Here is a 10,375-nt window from a genome sequence, read left to right on the forward strand (position 1 = left end):
TCCAGCTCCCATTCTTGCTGTGACCTACCACACCCCAGTTTTACACCCACCTCTCAGACCACATAAATAGTGCTGGCATTTTCTCTCCTCGCAACTACAGTCTGGCTGCCTGTAAAGGACTGAGCACTATTATAACTAAGGGCAGCTTCCATTAATTGCAAATGTCTCCCTGCACTTCAATAGTGGCGCTCAGTGGCAAATGTCACGGGAAGTGGGCGTTCTCTTCGGTGACCTGTGCTTAATGTTCTATGCAACAAAGAAAGCACTGAGTTTTGGACAATGAATTCTGAGCACACGCCATAAATCCCAAAGATAAACTCCCTAAGGGACAGAGATTCTGCCCTGAAGTTGCTGGAGGCAGAAAGAGCCCTCCTCCTCTGGTGAGCACTCCTCCCACGCTATCTGCCCGGGGAACAGCAGAGAGCTCACAAAAGGGCAGTGTGTGCTGTGCTGACTCATGGTGATTTTGGTGCTGGGGACATCCAAGAGTCCATTGGCATCTTGGCCATTTTCCACTGAGAACAATGAGTAGTCAGGGTCAGGCCTTGAAAGACTTTGTGAACAAGAACAGCAAACGAGAGAAAACTGGTTGTCAAAGGCATGGCAGGCCCAGAACCACGCCTGGCTGTATTCTTACGATTTCTTTTTTTCTTTTTTCTTTTTCTTTAGAAGTGGAGGGTGAGGGTAAGAATTCTCCTCTGAGACTCTTTGGGTTAGTTATGCCTGTTAACTGAAGCAGCATTTCTTTGGCGTAGAAGCAACTTACACTGTAAAAATAAGGCTCTGTTTACTCTTGCCATGCTTGTAAGATGCCCTGGATTGCGTCCCCAACACTGGAAAAACAAAAACAAAAAACCTAACTAAGTGAATAAATGACATCATAAAAGCATCATTTTAAAGGTCCCAAATCCATGACCATGGCGCATGAATTTATATACTTATACTGTTTAGCCACCGCCATTTATTACTATTATTAGTTATTAATTAATCACCTGGTTTTCAGACAAGGTTTCTCTCAGTATCCTTGGCTGTCCTGGAATTCAGTCCGTTAGACCGGACTCTCTCTCTCTGCATCTCTAGTGCTGCTATAAGAGATGTTTATCACTATACTGGGCCTCATCTTTAGTTTTAAAAAAATGTCATTATCCTCACCCCAAAAGGAAACACTATTCCCATTCGAATGACTCCTCATGACCCTCCCACTGTATCAACAACCAATATGCTGCCTATGAATCGGTTGTTGTTTATGTCGGAGAAATAGCCATACTGTGTGTGTCTGGTAGCCTCCCTGCATGACATTCTGTGTGTCTCTTTGTAACAGGTCCCCCACCGCCCCCCCCCCCCAACCTGGTCCTTAGTTGGCTCCCAAATCTTAACACAACTAACATGGTGAAGTGATAGAAGTACTATTCAGGTCATGGAACCCAGCACATAGGCAGCACCACCCGCCAAAATGAAAACAAAGATCTAATTCATCAAAGGCCATAGCTCTGGGAAGTCTGTAAATGTACTAGCCTTGCTTTTTGGCTTCTGTAGTTCCCCTTCTGGCTAACTGTTCTTGCTAAATGTGTCAAACAAAGACATGTTTTGTATTGTGTGTGTGTGTGTGTGTGTGTGTGTGTGTGTGTGTGCTTAAAAGCTTGCCCTGAGAGAGCTGAAGAGATGGAACAGCAGTTCAGAGCATTGACCGCTTTGCCCAAGGTTCTAAGTTCAATTCCCAGCAACCACATGGTGGCTCACAGTCATCTGTAATGGGATCCGATGCCCTCTTCTGGTGTGTCTGAAGACAGCTACAGTGTACTCATATTAAAAAAAAAAAATACAAAAAAAATGCCATAAGCCGGGCGTAGTGGCGCACGCCTTTAATCCCAGCACTTGGGAGGCAGAGGCAGGCAGATTTCTGAGTTCGAGGCCAGCCTGGTCTACAGAGTGAGTTCCAGGACAGCCAGGGCTACACAGAGAAACCCTGTCTCGAAAAACCAAAAAAATAAATAAATAAATAAATAAAATAATAATAATAATAATAATAATTAAAAACAAACATCTCACCCCGAGAAAGGCTCAAGTCTGTAAGTACCAGCCAGCTAATAGACTTTCTACTGGCTTAAATCTGTGTCTAAGTCATTTCTTTGATTTATCTTCTTTGATCGATTCCTAACATTTTCACACTGGCACAAATCAGTTTTTAACTCCTCATTATGATTAACAGTCCATTGTATTTATGGGGAGCAGTTGAGTTGTCCCCCCCTTTCGGCTTCTATGAATAGTATGCTCTGCACATTTGTGTGTGTATATTCTAGCATTTGCTCTCTGTCGATTTGTGTACACAGGAATGGGATTTCTTCTGTAATAATTCTGTTTAACTTTTTTTTTTTTTGAGTAAACAGTTTTCAACAGCAGTAATGGACAGTGTCACCCACCCTTCACCATAACATTTCTCCTTTTTTTTTTCTTTTTTCTTTCTGCTTTCGGGGAAGGCCAGACCCCATGGAGTAAAGTAGAAGCTCTGCTTCCAGTAGCAAGATTGCTTTAGCCAAAGCCTCAAACCGTGCCTCCAACCTCGCCATTTCCAGGAGCAGGCAGTGTGGCTACCTCCCTGGATCACTAACGCACCTCCCACCCCACTGCGGCCAAACACACATACACAGCCCTGTGACATCATAAATTACTGTCCTGGTGACCGTACATGGAGCCCTACCAAACTCCAACTCAGGTTAAGCTGAGTGCCTGAAATAGAAGCAACATGCAACGCTCTTCCTCCAGTCCTGGCCCTCTGCCAGTGCCTGCCCGGGAGAGGTCCAGCTAGGGTGAGGAAAAGCAAGGGTCAGGCGTGCGGGCCCCTCCCGGGGTTACTCTGGGTTAGCATTGGCCCCAGATTCACTCGCGTTCACCAGGCCCAAAGCGCCTGACCCCTCGCAGCCAATCAGCGGCCTCACCGGGCTCTGCACGCATCGCTCCAATCAGGATGCGCTGCTCCTGAAGCTAGCCGGTGTACCTTGCAGTCACAGATGGAGGCTAGCCCAGTCCCTGACCTCACAACCCCCCCCCCCCCCCCCGCCTCCGCTCCCCGGACCTTGAATGTGGGCTCTGGTCGCCAGCTTTCGCCAAGGAAGGGGGTGGGGGTGTGTGCTGGCAAAGCAGCGCACGTTTTTTTTTGTTTTTTTGTTTTGTTTTTTTCCATCTACGTAGTGCAAACGCTTATGGAGGAGGAGGCAGAGCTAGGACTTAGCAAAACAGACCTCAGATTGGGTCATGGTGTAGAGGAGAGCACTCCGAAAAGCACAGCATTAATGTGATCAGGAACTTTCCAGGCTGATGTCAGCAGGCATGAAGGGGCGTGGAGTGGGCAGTGGGAGGAGAAAATGCAGGGGAGGCGGTGAGAGTCTGGAAATCTCGATATTTAAGAAACTTACTGTGATAGCAGAGGGGACCACAGGGGCTGGAAGCCTTATTCCAGGCTTTGAAAAGACTCCGATGGGGGCATGGGGAAGGAAAAGGAAGGACACATCTGAAAAGTATTTTTGGAGCAGAGTAGACATTCAGATGCTGGAATGGTGAAGTGGATGCAGGGTGGGAGGGGCACCCATGACAGGCTTTTAGCTCGAGTCGCTCTGCAGGGGCAGCCTCTGCACCAACTTAAAATAAGAAGCTTGAAACAAAGCAGGCTTGGACTGGGAGCGGGAAGTTAGTATTTAACACGGGAGTGGGAGTTGTACAAAGTTTGCTGGGATTAAAGGCAGTAATCACCACACATAATCTTAACGTGCCCTTAAATGTGGCTTGCAAGAATTGCATTGAGAATTTTTTTTTTCTGTCTCCATGTTCATCAGGGGAAAAAACGGCTGACAATTTTCTTTTTTAAAAATGTGTGTGCTCTGAACCAGTTTTTATATCAAGGTAATGCAGACTTGGCAGGGTGAACTTGGTAGTGTTCTGTATACCATATGAAACAGTTTAAGGAGCTTGGTTATTACCTCTTCCTTAAAGATTTGATAAAACTCGGCAACGAGTCAGTCTGGTGCTACATTTTGACTTTTGGGGAAACTTTTGGTTACTGTCTCAGTCTTGTTGACTTTTTAAAAAAATGATTTTAGAGCTTTATTATAGAAAGACAGGGGGAAAGAGAGAAGGTAGAAAAGAGAGAGAAGAAAGGCTAGAGAATAAAGAGGGAGAGAGAGGAGAGGAGAAGACAAAAAGAGAGAGGAGTGAGGAGTAAGAGCCGTCTTGTTGATTGTTATGAATCCATTTTAATCGTTTATGTCCTTTTGGCTTGATTTTGTGAGTCCTCTATGACTAGGAGTTTATTTATTTCTTCAATGCCTGCTAATGTATTGCCAATGATCATGGAACTGAAGATGGTTAAAAACTACTTTAGAATGTTAGGAAGTGAAGCTAGTGCACACCTTTCATTCCAGCACTCGGGAGGCTGAGCAAGGTGGAGTTCTGAGTTCGAGGCCAGCCTGGTCTACAGAGCGAGTAAAATAAATAAAAAAGACTGTTAGGAAGTTAAAAGCTATTTAAGGAGCACGTGGGAAGAATGAGTGAATGGGATGAAGACAGTGGGTAGAGAAAGGGAAAGACTAGAGAGACAATGGATGAAAGAAGGAGAAAGAAGAGGAGGGAGAGGCTGTTGAGGGAAAAGAGCAGGAGACTGGGGAAAAAATAAAGAGAAAGAACAAACACAAAGACGACCCAACAGTATAAAAAGGTGTTGCCCTTTAAAGATTTAATTCACATTAATTTTACGTATATGGATGCTTTGCCTGCGTGTATGTCTGTACCTGGTGCTCAAAGAGGCAGAAGAAGCTGTCAGATCATCTGGAATTGGAGTTACAGATGGTTGTGAACTGCCATGTGGGCACTGGGGATCAAACCCTCTACAAAAGAAACAAGTGCTCTTAACAGCTGAGCTATCTCCCTGGCCCCTAAAAGAAGCGTGGGTGGGGGTGGGTGGGTGGGGCATGAAGTAGATAAATGTCAAAGGGGGGAATAAGACTTAAAAACAAAAACCCAGGGGCTGGAGAGATGGCTCACTGGTTAAGGGCACTGACTGCTCTTCCAGAGATCCTGAGTTCAATTCCCAGCAACCACATGGTAGCTCCCAACCATCTGTAATGGGATCTGATGTCCTCTTCTGGTGTGGATACAAACCACAGCAGTGAGAACGGTGCCTGCCTTTGTGCCTTCCAGACCTCCTGCATACTGACCACCCTGATGGAAGGGTGCAGCTGTAAGTGTCATGCACACTCCTTGAACTTTTGGCTTCTGTGGCAGTTAGCGGCAGAGGATTGACTCCAGAGAGGCAGAGGATCAACTCCAGAGACTTACCCACCCGCTGGCCTCAAGCTCAGAGCTATTAAGCTCCAGGGTCATTCTATGTGGCAGAGAACTGCGTCCAGCCACCCATCCTTTCTCTATGTAATTTGAGCTTAGTTTCCTCTGGCCCCCTTGCTTCTGCACAACTGCCTCATGTTCCTGTGGCAGGCCAAACATTGAGGTCCCCTGAGCTGTGGGGGACTCCTGATCTCAAGACTCTAGAGTAGCTCGGTTTCAAATAAATTACCCATTAAAATGATGCCTGATGCTCCTATCTAGTTCATATGTGCTGAGAGAGAGAGAGAGAGGGAAGGGGAGGGGGAGGGGGAGGGGGAGGGGGAGGGGGAGGGGGAGGGGGAGGGAGAGGGGGAGGGGGAGGGGGAGGGGGAGGGGGAGGGGGAGGGAGAGGGAGGGGAAGAGGGAGAGAATGGGATTACTCTTTACCTGACTGAGAGAGGAGTCCACAGCTGGATTGGAGGCCTGAGAGAGCTGTGGGTTTGTCTTGGGGGTAGAACTGCCGGCCTCTCCTTGTCAGGGCCATCTGGTTTACCTTTTGAAGGCTACTTCCGTTTTTCAGCCCACTGCTGGGGAACCTGTGCACTTGAGGTGTGTCTGACTCGCTGGTGCGCTCCCTTTTCTTCTCTGATATCCTTCCTGGATGTCTGGTTTTGGTTTTTTTTTTTTTTTTTTTCGAGACAGGGTTTCTTTGTATAGCCCTGGCTGTCCTGGAGCTCACTTTGTAGACCAAGCTGGCCTCGAATTCAGAAATCTGCCTGCCTCTGCTTCCTGAGTGCTGGGATTAAAGGCGTGCACCACCACTCCCGGCTCTTCCTGGATGTCTGAAGCACCCCCCTCCCCCTTCTTTGGAATAGCATCTATTGCCAAAGATCAGCCTAGGCTTGGAGAGGGGTTCTGAGGAAAGTGTGTTTGGGGGTGGCAAGAGAAATCACTTGAAGTTGATCATGGGGTACAAGCTGATAGGCCTGTGTTCTGCTGGAGACAGCTCTCTAGAGATCTCCAGACAGCTCAGTTCCTGTTAGAAAAATTCTAAAAGGGCTGTTCTCTCTGAGTAGTTCTCTCTTGCAGGCCAAAGCCTGGTCTGTTATTTATATATCAATTGAATCATTTGCCCAGGTTCCCTTTTGATTGTCTCATAAATCAGCATTTTTACAACCTTAGCCCATTGATTCTTAAAGAAGACAGCAAGCACACTTTTAAAAAAAGATTTATTTATTTTATGTATATGAGTACACTGTAGCTGTGCTGATGGTTGTGAGCCATCATGTGGTGGCTGGGAATTTGAATTCAGGATCTCTGCTCACTCTGGTCAGCCCTCTGGCTTAAAGATTTATTTATTATCATATGTAAGTACAGTGTAGCTGTCTTCAGAAGCACAAGGAGAGGGCATCAGATCTCATTATAGATGGTTGTGGTTGCTGGAATTTGAACTCAGGACCTTTGGAAGAGCAGTCGGTGCTCTTAACCTCTGAGCCACCTCTCCAGCCCAAGTGCTCTTAACTGCTGAGCCATCTCTCTAGCCCTTGAAGATTATTTATTTATTTTATATGAGAGTATGCTGTAGCTCTTTTCAGACACACTAGAATATATGGACACACACATGTACTGATGTGTGTGTGTGTGTGTGTGTGTGTGTGTGTGTGTGTATCAGCACATGCAATACTCAAGATGTCCAGAAGAGGGCATATGATCCTCTGGAACTGGAGTTAAAGACTTTCCTGTGGGTTTTGGGAACCCAGCTGCAGTTCTTTCCAAGAGCAACAATTACTCTTAACCACTGAGCCATCTCTCCAGCCTCACCATCATGATTTTAAATAAATCAGCTTAAATTGTCTTTATGATCTAGAATAGTTATACCTAAAGTGTGTAGGCATACTTGATGCCCACTAATGATGGTCTATTTCCTAGCAATGTTATAGATGGAATTCAGGGTCCAGCACTCTAAAAGAATCCAACCCCATACTCCTAGCCTCTGTGACCTGCAGTTATAACTAGTCCTACAGTAGCAATTTCAGTATAATTTTAATATAATTTTCATCATATTTTCTACCCTTATCACTTATTTAATATGCTGTGGTGAAATAGAGAATCCACTAGATTAAGAATCATTAAAACTGGGCTGGTGAGATGGCTCAGTGGGTAAGAGCACCCAACTGCTCTTCCAAAGGTCCGAAGTTCAAATCCCAGCAACCACATGGTGGCTCACAACCACCCGTAATGAGATCTGACTCCCTCTTCCGGAGTGTCTGAAGACAGCTACAGTGTACTTACATATAATAAAAATAAATAAATCTAAAAAAAAAGAATCATTAAAACTTAGTTTCAAATATCATTTCCATTCTTTACAAACTTCATAGTTTGGGGAGAAAAAAATTAATGCAAGGGTTTTCAATGAGTCAACCTGAAATCAACCTAAGGTATGTTAAGGACAGCCATGAGGCCAAAACGACCTTACAATATTATGGGACCCTTGTCCCCTTTCAACACTATTTTAGGGTCACTATTGCTGTGATAGACACCATGACCAAAGCAACTTGGGAAGGAAAGGGTTCATTTGGCTTATACTTCCTCATCACTGCTCATCATCAAAGGAAGTCAGGAAGGAACTTAAACAGGGCAGGATCCTGGAGGCAGGAGCTGATGCAGAGGCCATACAAGATGCTGCTTACCTACTGTCTTGTTCCTCCTGGATTGCTCATCCTTCTCTCTTATAGCACCCAGAGCCATAGCCCAGGGGATGACACCACCCACAATGGACTGAGCCATCCCCAATCAATCACTATTTAAGAAAATGCTCTATAGGCGTTTGGACAGCTGTGTCGTAGGGAGGTATTGTCTCAATTGAGGCTGCCTACTCTTTGATGACTTTATCCTGTGCCACGTTGACATAACCCATGCCAGCACAACCAACAAATATTGACATTTGATGTAACCAAAGCAATAGTGGGTGTAATCTGTTGTAACAGGACTAAGGCAGCAGTGTCAGAGTACTTTTGCTGGGTTCCTCACTGCCAACGCACTGAGGATTCAACTACAGTTCTGATGGTCTTCATTAAAGAAGTAAACTTCATTAAGGGACTTCAGTCTTTAACCTTTACAAGACGACTTTTAAAAAGGCTGTGTCAGAAAACAGAGGTGTACTTGAGGGTTTTCTGTTTCACGTACAGACCATTCAAGGGTGTATGGCCATTACTTACGAACACAATCAACTCTCTCTGAATAAGAATGGCCCCCATAGGATTATATACTGAATGCTTCGTCACCAAGGAGCAGAACTGTTTTAAAAGAATTAGAAGGGTTAGGAGGTGTGGTCATATTGGAAGTATGTCACTGAGGGGTGGGTTTTAGTTTTGACATTTCAAAAGCCCACACCAGGTCCAGTCCTGTCCATCCACCTTCAATGAAATCAGGATGTAGCTCTCAGCTACTTTTCCATCACCATGTCCGCCTGCATGCCATCATGCTCCCTACCATGATAATAATGAGCTAACCCTCTGAAACTGTAAGCCAGCCCCAATGAAATGACTTCTTTTACGAGTTCCCTTAGATCATGGTGTCTCCTCACAGCAATAGAACAGTGACTAAGACACATAACATCTTTGTCACTTGAAAGAATGACTGACAGCTAGCCTGTTAGTGCATCCCAATAACCAAGTGGCTGAGAAAGTCAGCTTACATGATGCAGTTTTATGTGGGAATCTGGCTTCAGAGGTTCTGGTCCATGGAGGGCTCCATTGCATCTAGCCCTTGGTAACACAAAACATTATGGTGTGGTAGGGCAAAGTGGGTAGGTCTGAGGGTCAGTCAACGGGGGCTGCAAGAGAGAGAGTAGGGACTGAGGGGCAAGAGACATGAAGAATGGAGACAAGACAGGCTATCTGATCAAGGATCAAGTCTCAAGTCTTGAGTCTCATTTATTGAAAGGCAACTATGGATATATATGCACTCGCTGGGGAGTGCAACTGGAGACACTTAACCACAAGTCCAGGATGTATAGGAGAAAAACAAGATGTTATCAGAGTGTGTTCAGCTGTGGTGGGCTTCTTGCAAAAACATCATACTAGGAAAACAAGTCTCCCGTCAGGGTGGAAAAGGGACTGCCTGTAAGTAAGCAGCCAGAGGTGGCTGCAGAGCTGATAGCTGCTTCTTAAGAGTCAGCTCCCAGCAGCAAAGTTCCTTGCTTCAGTATTCAAGTAATAACATTCGAGCTTTCAAGTGAGTTAGAAATATTTTATGCAGTTCTTGAGGTTGGCAGCCTCTCCATTATTAAAGACCTTCCTGATTACAGGGCGAATACTAATGAATGTGGCCTTGGCCTTGCTGGATCCCCTGCAAGAACAGAAAGTACTCTTAACTGTTGAGTCATTTCTCCGGCCTCACATCACTTTTTAAAAGCAATCTTCTGGACACTTGCTACTGCGCATTTAGTAAGTTTATGGCTGCCCTTCTTCATGTAAACAGTTACCCTGGGTCTTCTCCATTCCATGATTTTTTAAATGAATATTTTGAACATTAAAAGTATTCCTGTTATCTTTTCATCCTAACCTTGGAAACTATTGAGAGCTTTTGAATCCCAGCTCTTTCTTTCAAAATATTAAATATTCCTTATTGAGCCAATGAGATGGCTCAGTGGGCAAAGGCTACACAAGCTTGATAACCTGAATTTGATCCCTGGAACCCACAGCCAGGGGGAAGGAGAGGACTGTCTCCATAAAGAAGGCTGTCCTCTGATCCCCACACTTGTGCCATGGTGTGCACAAACCCAGTCCATCCCCTCCCCCCAAATTAAAGGCTGGATCGATGACTTCATGGTTAAGAACTGTAGCCTCCCCTAGCCTGGAAGCAGGCTGATCCAGACTTTGACCTTGTTGCCACTAAGAAGGAGATTACCTAGGGAGGAGCCTTCCGACCTAGATGGCTCTTTGGTTCTGTCACCTGTCACTGCTCTCCTCAAAGACACTGCTACCTGCTGAGAGACCCCTGAGATAAACTTCATTTTTTAAAAAAGTATTACTGGAAGTGCGGAAGGATACGGGCTAAG

The sequence above is a fragment of the Mus musculus genome, chromosome 19, assembly GCF_000001635.26.
Source record: "Mus musculus strain C57BL/6J chromosome 19, GRCm38.p6 C57BL/6J".
NCBI classification, from domain to species: Eukaryota; Metazoa; Chordata; class Mammalia; order Rodentia; family Muridae; genus Mus; species Mus musculus.